Source organism: Artibeus jamaicensis, unplaced genomic scaffold (genome assembly GCF_021234435.1).
Source record: "Artibeus jamaicensis isolate MK-2021 breed Jamaican fruit bat unplaced genomic scaffold, CSHL_Jam_final contig_3109, whole genome shotgun sequence".
Taxonomy (NCBI): domain Eukaryota; kingdom Metazoa; phylum Chordata; class Mammalia; order Chiroptera; family Phyllostomidae; genus Artibeus; species Artibeus jamaicensis.
The window spans coordinates 1719855-1735015 of NW_026521716.1; the positions used below are offsets into that span (position 1 = coordinate 1719855).

Consider the following 15161-nt stretch of genomic DNA (forward strand, 5'->3'; position numbering starts at 1 on the left):
TCTCTAACTGGCAGTTGTCCTGACATTTTGTAGTTCGTGAGGGTTACAAGCATCAGCCAAGCATCAGTCCAAAGGCACTGAGGCAGCGGCATCAGGGAATTCCTCCCTGCCGGCGGAGTCAGGGTCTCGGCCCCTCGGGACCAACCCCAGCTGGCGGCGTCACTATGCCCAGGAGCGACACTGGCTGCCTGCCCCAGCTGTGGTCCCCTCTCCCACCCGAAGTCTGACGGCAGCTTGCCCGGTCCCATCCCACCAGGCTCAGGCCTGGGCCCCGCGGCCTACAGCTGCTTCTCGCTGCTGCTTCCAGCTCCGCCCAGCAGATGTGCAGGCGAATAAGTAAAATGACAGCGGTAAAGGGCCAGGCCCGGGCATCCCAGGTGGGGGTCGGGGGCAAAACGTGTCATCCACGGGGCTAGGAGTCCCCAGTGCGCTTTGCTTTTGCTGGGCCTGGGGCTGGTCAGGCTGTAAGAGTTCCTGGGTGGGTATGGGCAGGCCAGTGCCCCAGCCAGCACTCCCCGTGGTGGCCAAGACCCAGAATCTGCCCTTCACACCGTGTAGTGGTCCAGCCAGGGACCCAGGAAGGTGCCCTCTCCCAGGCAAGGTAGATGCCACGCACACAAGAATACACACCTCTGCTCGGGTATCGGAGCTGTATGCTCCGTCCACCCATCCATCATTCACCCATCCGTCCATCCATCCATCCTTACATTCATTCAGTGGACTGTTAGCATAGGGCTCAGCCTGGGACTGCCCACTTCACCTACCTCTGTCTGGGTGACCCCACACTGGACCTCCGCCTCCCCAACCTCCTTTGTCACCTGGTAAGAACCCCCCCCCCAGGTTGCTGAGATGAGGTGCGGTGAGTGACTGGTACGCTGCAGAGGTCACTCAATGTAACCACTTTAATTACTCCCGCATGCCGGCCTATGTTGCACGACCTGCCTGGGTACCGTTAACGGCTTGCTGGGTGCAAGCAGCTCTCAGGTGTGTGTTCCCAGAGAACTTCATGGGCCCTGGGGAGCCCCTGGGGGACCAGCCCTACGCCTCGCACTGAGAAGCCCGTGACCCAGGCCGGGCCCACAGGCCCTGTCAACCTGTGTATAAGGAGACTCCTCGGTCACCCAGCCCCAGCACTGGCGTGCGCAGCCCCGACCAAGCCCCAAAGGCTGTGGGAAGAGAAGAAAGGAATCCGTGTGCATGGGTCAGTGAGACCAGGAGCCTGACTCGCCTTTCTCGGCACAGACCAGACCTCCAGTAGCCAACAAGAGGCGGGGGGGCCCTGTGGACACAATGGACATCAGCAAATGAGGCAGACCTAATGGACACCCAGAGAGCTGCAGCCCTGAGGGATGGCTGGCTCCAGAGCAAACCACCCAGGTTCGACGCCCAGCTCTGCTGCTTAGCAGCTACGTGATACCAGGCAAGTGAACTTGCCTGCAAAATGGACCGTCCCGGCACACCCCTCCTGGGGTGCCATGAGGACCCTGGGACTTGCTCACGGGAGAGCATCAGTACACAAGTGAGGACGCGTCAACCTCTTTTGTTCCTGGGGCCGCTCCAGCATCACAGGGACATGTGTGGCCGACAGGAGAGGCCAGAGACCAACATCACCAAGTGGCCAAAGCGACTCGCTCTGCTGCCGACTTGCTCTCCAGAGATCGCGTGACAGGCGCCTAAGACATTCTTGCCCAGAGCCCACCCTCGCTGCCCAGGGCAGAGGCACCCACCCTGCCCAGGGCCCAGGCAGGACTTCCGGGGACACCATCGCCCGGGCTGCTGGTGGCTGGTGGCAGGGCCAGCCTCGGCTCCCCGGAGCAGCTCCCTAGAAGGTGGCCCCCACGAGCGAGCAGTCTGCCGCCCTTTCACAGCCCGCTTTGTGGCGGCGCTGACCACGCCAACCTTTGCTTAGTTGTGGGCCTGTGCTTTTGAACTAGAACCTGCTACGAGTTTGCTTTTGTCCCAGATGCAAGGGGAAGGCCCTGAAGAGACACGGGTGGGAGGCAGTATGATCAGATTTGCATCTTCCAGGAGCTGCTCTGGCTTCAGGGGGCCTGGAGGAGGGAGAGTGGAAACCAGAGAAGGAGCCGACCGGAATGGGCCCGGGGGCGGGGGGGGGGCCTGGGATGGGTGGGATAGTAGGCGCTGGTGGGAGAGGGAAGAGCAGGAATGGGCCCCGGGGTGTAGGGCCAGGCATGCACAACAGGGGGAGAGAGAAGGGACGGGCGCGGGGTTTCCAGGGAGGTGATGGTGTCCTGGGAAGGGGGCCTAGTGGCTGGTGTGGACAGTGGCAACAGCCCATAAAGGGATGCTTGGTTCTGGTGACACTGAACGGGAGGGGTCCAGCGGGCACGGAGGGGCGTCCACAGGGCTGGAGAGAGAGCTGGCCAGGGAGCAGAGAGCAGGAGCTCCTGCCCCCAAGGAAGACCCTTTGGAGATGTGTTCAAACTGCAGGAGGCTGAGGCCCAGCCCCAAACAGTCTGACCTGGCCGTGCGTGGAGCCCCGAAACTGCCCCCCGCACTGCCCGGGGCTGACTGACTGCTCCCTCGACCGCTGTGAAGCGGATGAACTGCCCCAGGCGCCAGCCTGGCCTGCCCAGCCTCAGGACGGGCTGAGTGATGGGGATGGGGAACCTGGGGCCACGGGCAGGAGGGGTTCACCGGCGCCCGAGTCTCCCTCCTAGTGGTCGAGTGGGGCTTGGGGCCGAGAGGACAACTCCCAGGCCAGCTGGCCAACCTCGAAGCTCCGGGAGCAGGGCGGGCACCTCTCCCAGACAGAGGCGCCACTGTGGCCTCTGGGGCCTCTGAGCAGAATGCCCAGGGCTGAGCCCTGTCTTTCCAGTTGGCTTTGCCCCAGGCTAGGGATGACGTGAGTGGTGGATCTGGGTTTTGGGGTTTCGCTTTGTCTTCTGGTTAATCTGAGAGGTTCTGTCACCCAATTTGTAAGACCAATGGGGCCTGATTCACCTCTCTTTCTCCCAGCCTGGGCTCAGGGAAGGCGAGCCTGGCACTCACAGCCTCCGGGGGGGTGACCTCAGGCTGCCTCTGACACCCACTGAGTCCCCACAGCCAGGCCCTTACCACCACACCCAGTGCTGGGTCCCATGTGGGGGACGTGGCCCTGCCTGCTGGTGTGGAAGCCCCGCCCTGCATTTCCTGTGAGTAAAATGGGGGAGCCCCGCCTTCCCCCAGGGCCGTGGTGGGGACGAAGTGCAGAACTTGAAGCACCAGGAAGCTGGTTGCTGACGTATTACTTTTCTGGGACAGTGACTGCCTTAGGCATGGGGAGGAGGGAGAGGACTGGGGATGAATGCCGTGTGGTACCTGACATTCCGGAGCTCCAGGCAATGACAGGTGGAGAAACCGGCGTGCTGAGAGCTGAAGTCACGCGCCTCCGGCTCCAAGGCCCGTGCGATTTCCAGGGCACCTAACGTGCTGCCGAGAAGGGGCCTTTTCAGTTGGGTTTCCCAGGATGCGTAGGAGTTCACCAGACGGCGGGCAGCTCCAGCACAGCAAACAGCAGGTGAAGGGCCAGGAGGCATGAAAGTGGGGGGCTGGTTCCAGAGGCAGGAAGCAGAGAAGTGGGGCCAGGGCCCAGTGGGTTTAGGGGACTGTTTGTGGCCTGCGAGGAAAGGGAGGGCCTGGATTTATCTCCTAGACAAAACAGCGGCAGCAGATTTTAAGCAGGACAAGGACAGGACTAAACGTGTGGCTCATTTCATTAGAGACCTAGTGATCGTGCTTGTTTATCAGAAAATGAGAAAACAGAACAGCGCTAGATTACTCAGCGTCGTACTTGAACTTTAAAGGGCTGAGTTACAAGGGGAGAAATACCGCTTCGGCAGAACGCGGGTGTGTTTTGGAAGGCTGCGGTTTTTCACACGCGCCGAGGACGCGCCTCCTGGCCTGGCCTCATGGGAATCTGGAACTGTGGTTAGAGGAGGTAGTTCCCCATTTCTGACAGGTAAGGAGGGACGGGCGCAGAGGGGTTTGGTGGTGGGCGGGGCCTCACAGCAGAAGGTGGGAGAGGGCAGTCTGCAGGTGGACGGAGCTGGCCTGCCCTGCAAGCCGTTCTAACTCCCAGGGTGCATCAGGCCCGGACAGTGGCCCAGCTCGGGGCGTGGGGAGAAGCCCAGCCCAGCCCACACCCTGCCCGTCTGGGCCTCCCAGGAAGATTGTCCTGGCTCACCACGGACAGGCAGCCACCCGCAGGAGTGGCCAGGCGTGGAGCAACCCCCCCAGCTAAATAAGGCTGGTGGTGCTCCAGACTTAGTCCACCAGGAGCTCGGCCGGGCTGGAAACGAGCCCGGCTGCTGGCTTCCCGCCCAGAGCCGCCAGGGTGGAGCCCAAAGAGCCACACTTCCGGTCCCCGCACCCTTTTATTTTGGGAAAAGTGAACGTTCCCCACCCGGAGCTGCCTGTGGAGGAACGGGTGGCTGGTTCCACGAGACTCTTGCCGGAGAACGTTGGCTCACAGAGACAGGAGAACACCCCTTCCATTCATTCATTCACTCATTCATTCATTCCCTCACTCGCTGACTCACCCACTCATCCTTCAGGACCACCCTGCTGCGTTCTGGGCGCCAGGCACAGGGCAAGAAGCAGTCGGACCCCCTCTGGATCCGCTCTTCCATTCACGAGCCCCAGACCACGGGAGCAGCTTCCCCTCAGTGCCTGGTGGGGACAAACAGGTGGCGGTTTGCTGCTCTGTCCTCACAAGAGGGTGCGGACGACAACATGAGCCCTGGGCTCATGGGCCCGCTCCCCAGGCCCCGGTCAGGGCTTTGTCCACATGCTTATTCACCTCCGTGGGCTTGGTTCCTCACAGTGGCCTCTGACCTTGTGACCTTTACCTCTTCACCTTCCCGTCACCACCCGAACTCCAGATCTTTCTGATTCTTAAACCCCATGGTGTTCTCCACTCCCCAAAGCAAACAGAAGTGGCAGGACCCCCTCCCCGGGCCTGGCAAGCTTTCCTGGGGGCCAGTCCCTGGGCCCTTCTCGGCAGGCAAGTGGCCCACCTTTCCCCTCTCCCCACACTTCCCGCCTCCCAGCTCCCCGGCCTGGCTCAGGCCCTTTCTGTTTCTCTTCTGGAGCAGGTACCTGCTCCACGCCCCCCCTCCCGGGGACCCTGCCTCTGAGCTCTTCTGTTCTGCTCCAACCCGCTCTCCACACGGGGCCTGAATCTCACCCTAAAAATGAAATCTGACCCCGCTCCGCCTGGGTCCTCATGTTATCTCTTGTGTTTCTGTGTCGTCACAGCACACTTCCCGAACGTCAGAGAGCCCGGGGCCAGCCGAGGGCCACCTGTTCTTTTATTGACTCAGCTTTTCCTTTAAAGGGATGTCCTTTCCTCACTTAACTTTACATTACAGCACGGGAGTTGATGTGCCATCAGGACAGGAAAGCAGCTTGTGGCAGACTTTGCTAGTGCCCCCAGTAGCTGTTGGCACCTTCTTGCTCTCGGTGAGATCCCTGATTTTCGGGTGGGCGGACGGCTGCCCAGAATCCAGGCTGCTTCCCAACTTCCCTTGCAGCCAGGGTTGGTCATCTGATGAAGTTCTGCATGTGAGTAGAAGTGCCATATAGAACTTCCTACAGGGATTCTTAAAGGGAGAGAGATGTGTTCTTTAGCGCCTCCTTCCTTCCTTCCTTCCTTTTGGGTGGAATGCAAGCATGAGAGCTGGAGCACTGGCAGCTATATTGGACCATGAGAGATAAAGCAACAAGCTAGAAGGAGCCTAGATCATGGATCCTCTCCCAGTCCTTGGAAGGCCTACCTCAGGACTGCATTTGTGTGACAGAAATAAGCTCCCATAGAAGCCACTGTGAGTTGGGAATTTCAATAAGTAGGAGGTGACTGTAACAATGAACATAGTGAAAAAGCATTATTCTGAAACTATTGCTAGATTCTGCTGCCCTTCAAGGCTCTGAACCTGAGGCCTGCTCCTGTTTAAAAGAATAAAACAAAATGAAAGCATTAGTCCTCACTGGCCTGAGGCTGAATCTCAGTTGGTTAGGGGTGGATGGATGATGGGAAAGGGAACGACTTTCTCACCACCCACGAGACTCGACGCTCTTTGGTGCCCACCCCTTCCTCACCGTTGCCCCCTAAGTCCTCGGTTGGCACAGTTCCGAGGGCAGACCGCACAGAGCGTTAGGATAAAGGCTGCCCCCCTCCCAGCACCCGCCAGAGCACCGCCCCTGCTGGCTCGGAGCCACCTCTCTGTCCCCTCTGCCCCCAGGCCCAGCATTGAGCGGGGACCCATTCTTCCTGGGAGACAGGAGCCGGTGAGGAAGGGCAGCGGGAAGCAGGGTGCACACCGCGGCTGTCTGGGAGCCCGTCCGGCCCAGTCTGGTGTGGCGAGCGGCCTGCTCCCCCCTCTGCCGTGTCAGCTCTCTGGTCTTGCCCGCCCCCCAGGTCCCAAACGACCACACCAGCCCTTTTCCTCTGCCTGCTCCCCAGCCCGGTGTCCCAGGCCTTGTTGCCAGCCTCGGCCTCACCATATTTTCTTTCCTTTTCTAAAGATTTTATTTATTTATTTTTTTAGAGAGGAGGGAACAAGGAACACCAATCAGCTGTCTCTCGTACCCACGCTGACCGGGACGGATCTGGCAACCCAGTCACGTGCCCTGACTGAGAATCAAACCAGTGGCCTTTTGCTTTGCAAGGCGGAGCCCAGCCCACTGATCCACCCCGGCCCAGGGCAGCTTTTCCCGACACAACCCTCTGCTCTGGCCAGACTCCACCCTGTCCCCAGGATGTGCTGGGACCCTCCTGCCTCTGAGCCTCCGTCTGTGGCCCACACCCGCACCACACCCGCCCCCTCAGGGCAGAGGGTGGCTCTGCGGGAGAGGACCCTGGTGACACACTCCGACGTGGCCGATGCTGAGACGCGGGGCGGGTGCCCAAACCTCTCTGAGTCTCGGCCTCTTTGTGGTGACATTCTCCCCTCAGTGTGTCTCACTGAGTTCCTCCTGCGTCCTCCCCCAGCCGGTCTCAGCCCTGGGGACAGCGTACTTTTGCTGCACCTTTTAAATGCTGTATCAAGCAAGGGTTACTTCCTTACACTTTGTATTAAAAGAATGGTTAGCAAGGAAGGGGACTTAGGAAGGGGAAGATGTCTCACGCCGAGGGCTGCCGTGGGGAAGAGGGGTGATGCCAGCGAAGCACCCGGCCCGGGGCTCCGCGGGGAGGGAAGCGCAGTAAATTGCAGCCAGCGCCCAAATGCTGTCCTCTTAGCTCCTCCGGCGAACCGCCTTCGGTGACACCTGCCCCCAGGTCCTCATGGCGCCTCTGTTTGTGCTGTATCACCCACCCATCCACCCGCCCAGCCATCACTTACCCACCTGTCCACGCCCACCCACCAACCACCCATCCATCATTTATCCATCCATCATCCACCCATCTGTCCATCCATCATCCACCCATCTGTCCAGCCCCAACAGAGTCATCCGCTCACCAGTTATCTTTTGCACACCCGCCATGTGCCATGTCCTCTGCCCGGGGGGGGGGGGGGGCGGGATAGGAGATAATGACACAGCTGTCCCAGCCCTTCCCCTCATGGAGACAGCAGTCCAGTGGGGGAGAGATGCCGTCGGAAAGAGTTGAGTTGACCCCACGGCACCTGAGCTTTGGTAAGTAGTGTGTGGCTTAAACGTGCTCCGTGGAAGGCCCGGTGCAGACACATGACCTACAGAAAAGAAGGATCTCGTCCTGGCTGGTGTGGCTCAGTGGATTGAGCACGGGCCTGCAAACCAAAGGGTCGCTGGCTTGATTCCCCGTCAGGGCACATGCCTGGGTTACTGGCTAGGTGCCCAGTTGAGGGCACATGAGGGGCAAACACACACTGATGTTTCTCTCCCTCTCTATTTCCTTCCCTTACCCTTTCTCTAAAAAGTAAATAAATAAAATCTTAAAAAAAAAAAAAAGAGAGGCATCTAGGTGAAGACCTGCAGGTGGAACGGGCGGGTGACGAGGGGGGCGTTCCCTGGGAGGGGGCGGAGGGAAGAAGGGAAATGGGAGGAGCGCAGAGGGGGTGTTGAGCGTGGGGTCAGGAGCGGCGCAGGCCCAGAGAGGCAGCAGAGGGCCTCGTGGGCCGTGAAGGAATGTGAACTTTGTTCTAAGCTCGCATGGGCCTAGGGGGCTTTGGGTCCGGAGAAGCCGGCAACGCTCCAGTTTGGGGAGAGAAGTCTGGCCTCGGGTGCACGAGGAGCTGGGGTGGAGGGCGTGGGCGTGAGCAGTGACACGCAGGGAAGGCGCGGGACCCAGGCAGGTGGGGCGGGGCACGGGCCCCGGGGTCAGAAGAACAGGGGAGATCCAAAGGTTGGTCAGGAAGGCCGCACCCTGCAGGGACCCTGAAGGGAGGGTGACGGCCACCGTGTCCTCCTGGGGCCCAGGGCACTAGCACGGCTCCCTCTGCTTTCTCTCACCGGACAGACAGCAGGACAGGGAGGTTGTCCTCTGCCGAACCCCGTGGCAGGATCACAGAGGAGGAGATGCTTTGTCCCGGGTCCTCCGCTGCTCCCGCTGGGATCTCCTCTGTCAGTCCGAGACCGGTGGCACGCTGGGCTGGGAGTCCCGCGGGAGTGGCAGGGCTGCCCGGTCTGTGCCGGGTTCCCCCATTGTTCTGGGAGTCCCTTGTGGTTGTCGCTCTGTTTGGTCTCGGGAGCAATTCAGGGCTGAGTCCCTGGGTGGTGGGGTGAGAGGCAGGGAGGACTGGGCGATGGCCGGGCTCTGGTGTGGGGGGGTCCCAGAGTGGGGACAGAGCTCACGGAGGGGGGGGGGGAACAGGCACGGGTGTGAAGCTCAGGAGGCGGGTGGGGAGGTGACGGGTCGCAGACCAGGGCCCTGGTGAGGGTCCTCAGGTTGAGAAGGGCTGCAGACTGGGTGCCTCAAAGCCAGACAGTCACTCTCCCGGAGTTCTGGGGACCAGAAGCCCTAGTTCAAGGTGTCCGCAGGGCCGTGCTCTCCCACAGGTGCCAGAGAAGAAGCCTTCCTGCCTCTTCCGACCTCCCCACCTCCCTCGGGGTCCTCAGCTCACCGCTGTGCCCTCTGTGACCTCTGCCTCTGCAGCGGCAGGTGGCCGGCTCCCTGTGTGTCCTCATGGGCTTTGTCTGGCTCCCCTGTACCAGCGGGAAGGTGCTCCAGTTTGTTTTTTCCATTTTTATTGGAGGTCTTCATTACCTTTCTCGTGAGCGACCGAAGCTTATTATCCCAGGCGGTTTGCTGCCAGGCCCTGGGCGGGGCCGTGGCACCTGGCCCTCACCTGCACCCCCAGGAGCTGGGGGGAGGGGGAGCCTGCTGTGGGCCGTGGGAAAAGACTGGCCCTCTGCTGCACTCAGAGTGCGTGCCCCAGAGAGGGGGCCGGCAGGGGGACCTCCCTCCTCCCTCTTGCTTAATATCTCTTTGAAGGCGGAGCCTGTTGCAGCCCCCAGATCACAGGGATGAGGGGGCGAAGGGCAGGTAGAACGCCCTGGCCTCAGCGAACACCTGCCTCCCAAGTCTCTAGGCCGCTCTGCCCTCTGCCCGGACCTTCCTCCCTCATTCCGCACCACAGAGTCTCCTTCTTTCTGTCCTTCCTTCAGCGTTGCTTCTTCCGGAAAGGCTGCCCTGCTTCTGCGGGGCCTGAGGCAGCACCTTCCCACCCTGTCGCGGGCACCTGGCCTCACAGGATGGGGCGGACTCACAGCAGCGGACTGCGGTTTGCCTGGTGGCTTCTCCCTCCCTCCCCTCCCAGGACCAAGCCCATTGCCCCACTGCCTGAGGCTCCTGGCTTCTCCCTCTCCCGCAGGACCAAGGCCAGTGAGGAGCAGAGCACAGAGCTCCATGCGGGGAGGGCAGAAGGACAGGCAGGCCAGGCTGCAGGGGCTGCCCGGCAGGGTGACCCCCAGGAGAGGGGCCCGGGGGGAGGGGCTGCCTGGCGGGGTGACCTCCCAGGAGAGGTGAATTTATGGCATGAGAACTCAGTGACTGGGAGATGTCAGCTGTGAGAAGAGCCAGGCCTGCCTGTTCTGGTCCCGGAGGGTCAGCAAGTGCGAAGGCCCTGGGGCAGGAACCAGCTCGGCGGGGTGGAGGGCCTCAGAGCGGGCCGGCTGGAGCGGGGCCCAGCGAGCAGCAGTTTCATTCCAAGTGTGTCAGGAGCCAGGGCAGAGCGTGATCTGACTCGGCCGGCATGCGGGGGCAGCTCTCCTGGCAGCCAGGCTTCTGGTTGAGCTGAGCGGGAGGCACAGGGCTGGGGGTGGTCGTGGCCTCCCTCGCCCTTCCGCAGATGCCTGGACTAGTCTCAGAAAGCAGCGCAGAGAGAAAAGGGCCACAGCAGTGCTTGTCACCTTCCGGTGTCCTGCGCTGACAGCACTGGGTGGGAAATGGGGCAGAGGGCGAGGGAACCTGTTTTTCCGTCACCCACGGGGATGGAGACACCATGCAATGAGACTTCCAGACTTGGAGCAGAAGCAGCGTGGCCGGCCCTCCTCTGGATTCAAGGCCTTGCCCGGAAGGTGTAAGTCACATTAAGAAAAAGTGTTGCGTTGTCGGACCCAAAGGGCTGATCTCTTTCTATCCCACCGAAAACTCCTGAACCGCCGCCGTAAGCACCAGTGGTGTGTTGGATGCTCCTCTCCCTGGTGAGCACGGTCACCACAGCCAGACGCTCCCATCTGTCCCCTGCTGGGAGTGGGCACTGTCACCAACCCCCACCGGACTGATGAGGAAACTGAGGCTCAGAGCACTTTGGAGATGTAGCCCAGCCACAGGCCAGAGCGTGCAAAACACGAGCCCCGAGTGCTGTGTGGATCATTCTAACCAAAGAGCGGAGGCGGAAGTAATGATAAGACACCAGGGCGCCCACGTGCCGGCGCCCACTGGAGAAATGCAGCGCGCCGGGGCCAATCGCCTCGGACCCAGCGCACCCCGACACCCCATCCCGCAGGAGCCTGGGTCCCCGGGGCCCACCTTCATTGTCCCCTCTCCCTGCAGGCCTTCTGCTTTGCGCCAGCTGCATGGTGGCTCCAGAGTGGACAGAGGAGGGTAATGTGGGGCATGGGTTCCATGCGTAAATGCATACATGTGTTAGGGAGTGTCAGTTTCCGAGACTAACACACTGGTTGGCTTGAAAACATAGGCACAGGTTTGCTCACACTTCTGTGAGGCTGGGAGTCCGAATTCAGGGAGTGGGCCGGGCTGGCCCCTGCTGGAGGTGGAGAGAGACCCCAGGCCTGCCCCTCCCAGCTTCGTGCAGTTGACAGAACCCTGGGCGCCCCTGAGCCCGTGGCTGTGTCACCTCAACCTCTGCCTCTGTCTCCACACACCCTTCGCCCCACGTGTAGGCTCGCACGCGTGCGAGTGTGTGTGTGTGTGTGTGTGTTCTCCTCTCTCTTTGTAAGGACACAGCCACTCTGCACAGGGCCCACCCCAGGTCCAGGCAGGACCTCTCACCTGGATACCTGAACTCGATCAGGTCAGTGCAGACCCTCATGCCAAACGAAGACTGCCCTCACAGGTCCCAGGAGTCAGGACGTGGCTGTGTCTTTTAGGGACCACTTTTACCCTCTGCAGAGAGGAAGGTGCTCAAAAGTTACTGAGTGATCGGGATGCTTGATCTCAAAGTCCAGGGCCGCGTTCATGAAGGACACATTAACTCTCTGGGCCAGCAAGTTCACGGCCAACGGACGACTTCGGCAGAAGTGAATGGTCACTGGCGTCCTTCCCCTGGGAAGGCCACAGCACCTGAGACAGAAATGCAGGGGGATGGGCCAGAGTGACCCGACCGCACCAGACGTCCCGTTTGTGTCTGGAGGCAGAGCCCATCTTGGCGGCGGCGAGAGCTGGGCCTGGCAGGCTCCACGAGCCCTGGGGTCACGCAGAGATGCGGACCCAGACGGAACCCTGTGCGCCACGGCCACGCGAGGAGCAGCTGACCTCGAGGACAGAGGGACAGGAACGCAGGAACAGGACAAAGGACGTCGGGGACGCAGAGGCCGGCCCACTTGCTGCCCAAACCAGGAGTCAGACCCTGCAGTGACTGTGTGGGGGGTGGGCGGGGACCGCGCCGGCTCTCATGAGAGTCGGTGAACCGAGAACTTGAGACGAGGTTCAGGCCCCGCAGGATGGGGGTGCTTCTGGCACTGCCGCTCCCTGCCGCTCAGTGCGGTGGAGGTGGGGGCGTCTGCGGGCTGCTGGACGCTTCCTCGGGAGCCTGGGCAGCTGCGTTCCAATGTGGCCAGCACCTGCCCTGCACAGCCCCCCAACCCGCACACGGGCCCTCCCCTCCCCCCGGAGACTAGCCCCGTGCGGGGCCCAGTGCGGTAGGTTGGCTACCGTCAGCTCTCCTCCCGGCCTCTGCTCGGGGCCCGCCTCGCCCTGTAATTAAAGGCGGACAGGTAACTGCTTGTTGGAGGCTTATCCCCTCCCCAGGAGCCTGCCTGTCCTGTCCCCTCTTTCCTGTCGGCCCTCCAGAGATCATCAGGACGGAAAGAATGAGGTCCCGCCAGGGAGATGCGGGCCCTGTGGGCAGGTGCACGGGGGCCTGAGGGGCAGGCTGGGTCCCAGGGAGGCGCCCGCCGCATGAGGAAGGCCTTCCCCACGGCAGCTGAGAGCGCGGGGCAAGCGCAGTCCCCGGCTGCCACCCGGACCGGGTGCCAGAGGCTCTGCGGGCGGCACGTGGTGACTGAGCACCTGCCGGGATGGAGAGACGGACAGACAGGCAGACGGAGGGACAGACTGCCTGCTGGCCCCTCCCCCACACCTGCCAGAACCTCTCAGGGCACACACCTGGGGGAGGGCGGGCTCTGGGGCTCCGTGCGGAGGATCCCCCCCCCACTTCCCGTGGTGGGGAGCTCCTGGGGGTCCCCCCAGGGAGGGCGTACACGTTCTCATCCCACCGACCGTGAGAAGGCTGAACTCCGGAGCGCTGCGCACCGACCGGAAAGGCGCCTCAGCAGCCTCGAGACGGGAGCGTGTGGCTCCCAGAGCCCGCCCAGCCGCTCCTCCGGGACCGTTCTTGGAAACCCGCCTCGGGAGCGCTGCCGTGGGTCTCCCCACCGTCCTGGGCAGAGCCCACTCTGCATCAGGGCTCAGCCTCCCAGGAGCCGGGGCCTCATTCTCCACGCTGCACCCCTGGCTCCGCCCGAGCCCTCCGCTTCCCAGCACCGTGGAGGCTGCTGTGGCCCGGCCTGGCTCAGGGACGCATTGCTCAGAGCTAAATATTTCAACCCAAACTTAAAAATCCCCACCCCCACTGCCCACGAAACCCGCGCTGTGGCTCCTTCTTCCGTCCGAGTCCCAGCCGGCTGGTTCTGAGGAGGCTGGAAGGGATGTAACAATGTTCTCATCAGTCCCGGCCAGGCTGTGGGTCGTCATTTGTGATCCCAGGGCCAGGAGAAGGTTCATGGAGAGTGGGGAAGCGGGACAGTGGGGGACGGGTGGGGGAGGGCAGCTGGGGGGGGCAGAGCCGGCTGCCCAGGCTCCGTTCCTGGGAAGCAAGGTCACCTCAGAGGTGGGGACATTTTTCTTTTCTCTTTTGGTCTGACCCGCCCAATTATTTTGACCTAAGTTCACTGCCCCTGGCCTGCCATAGCACGCGACCTGTGGGAAACCCACGCAGCACCCTGAACGCAGTGTTAACGCCCCCAGTCGGAGAAGGCCCACGGCCAGGGCGAGGCCATCGGCTTCCAGCTGCACATTCGTCGCGTCATCACCAACAGCTCCCAGGTTTAGCCACGCGGGAAGCAGACCCGAGTCCAGGGAGTCTGCGCGAGTGGCAGTGGAAAGCGGAACTCGGAAATGGAGTGTGGAGAGCGACGGACTGCCGGGGCGCCTTCAGACTCGCTCCCAAACACAAGGGCTCTCCGAGAGGTCAAGTTTGTTCCATGAGCCCTGAGCCTCCCTCCGCTGCAGCTGCGGCCGGTCCACCGTCCACGTTGACAGTGGCAGTGAGGCAGGAAGTTCGCACTGACGGGGAGAACGCTGGTGTGTCTGCGCCCCGGTCATCCGGGGTCACTAGGGAGGACTGCGTCCCCCAAGGTCACAGATTGGCGTCCTAACCCCCAGGACTTCATAAGGTGACTACACGTGGAGACGGGGTCTTGAAAGAGGTGGCAAAGGTAATGTGAGGTCCTTGGGGTGGGTTCTAGTGCTTTGTGACGGGGGTCCTCACCGGAAGAGGACATCAGGGCACAGACATGCACAGAGGGACGGCTGTGTGGGGACGCAGGGAGGGGACGGCCATCCGCACGCCCAGGAGAGAGGCCTTGGGAGCAACCAGCCCTGTGACGTCTGCGTCTCAGGTTCCTGCCTCCAGGACAGGGACGTGAGCGTCTGTGGTTTCAGTTGCCTATGTGGGGGACTTGGTAGAGCCCCCCGATGAGCAGATTCGTACACACACGCTCTGATCTCGAAAACAAAGTTTGCCAGCATTTTCAATTTCTCTTTACACAGTCATACAACTTGGATTCCCAACAAACTTGGTCCCAGCAGTGAAGACTGACAACCAGCGGCCCCGGACAGAGACCCCACTGCGCACAAGGGCTCTCGGCCGGTCACGTGCATCCGGTGGTGAGTGACCCTGAGCGCCTGCTCGTCTGCCTCCCTCTGGGCTCCTTTCCCAAATGACAGGAGGGGCTCGAGGCCATGGGGGGGCGGTCTCAAGGCTACTTCTCACCATCGGTGGTCCCGCTGATGCAAGCCCAGGTGAAGAGCCGTCAACGGCCACAGCGCAGATGATCTCCAAACCGGCCGCAAACTTCCCGCTGCCTGCCTGCGTCTCTGCCCTGACAGTGAGTTCTGGCGTCTCGACTCATCGATGTGTTTTTGGTGCCTGGCCCAGTGTCTGGCCTACAGTGGCTCAACAAGAAAATGCCCGATGAAAAAAATGAATGAAAATAGATCAAAATATTCGCGGCGTGAATGTAGAAAAAAATTGCATCACTTAACAGCTGTCCATCATCTGTGACCATTAAAGTGATTTTCTTACAAAGATTTTATTTAGTTATTTTTAAAGAAAGGGAGGGAGAAAGAGGGAGAGAAACATGGATGTGTGGTTGCCTCTCGTCCACCTCCCACTGGGGACCTGCCCTGCAAGCCAGGCATGTGCCTTGACTGGGACTTGAACCAGCGACCTTCCAGTTCACAGGTCAATGCCCAACCCACTGAGCCATACCAGCCA

The 15161-nt window shown here is 61.4% G+C and overlaps 1 long non-coding RNA gene across 2 annotated transcripts; it reads left to right on the plus strand.

Moving 5' to 3' along the window:
• Positions 1–13474: 13474 nt before the first annotated feature.
• Positions 13475–14898, plus strand: LOC119041934 (uncharacterized). Of its 2 annotated transcripts, none has more exons than XR_008391113.1 (3): positions 13475–14100; positions 14435–14551; positions 14682–14898. It is a non-coding gene; the product is annotated as an uncharacterized LOC119041934 (long non-coding RNA). The 2 variants fall into 2 exon arrangements; XR_005081126.2 differs by having other exon boundaries at positions 14687–14898.
• Positions 14899–15161: the final 263 nt, after the last annotated feature.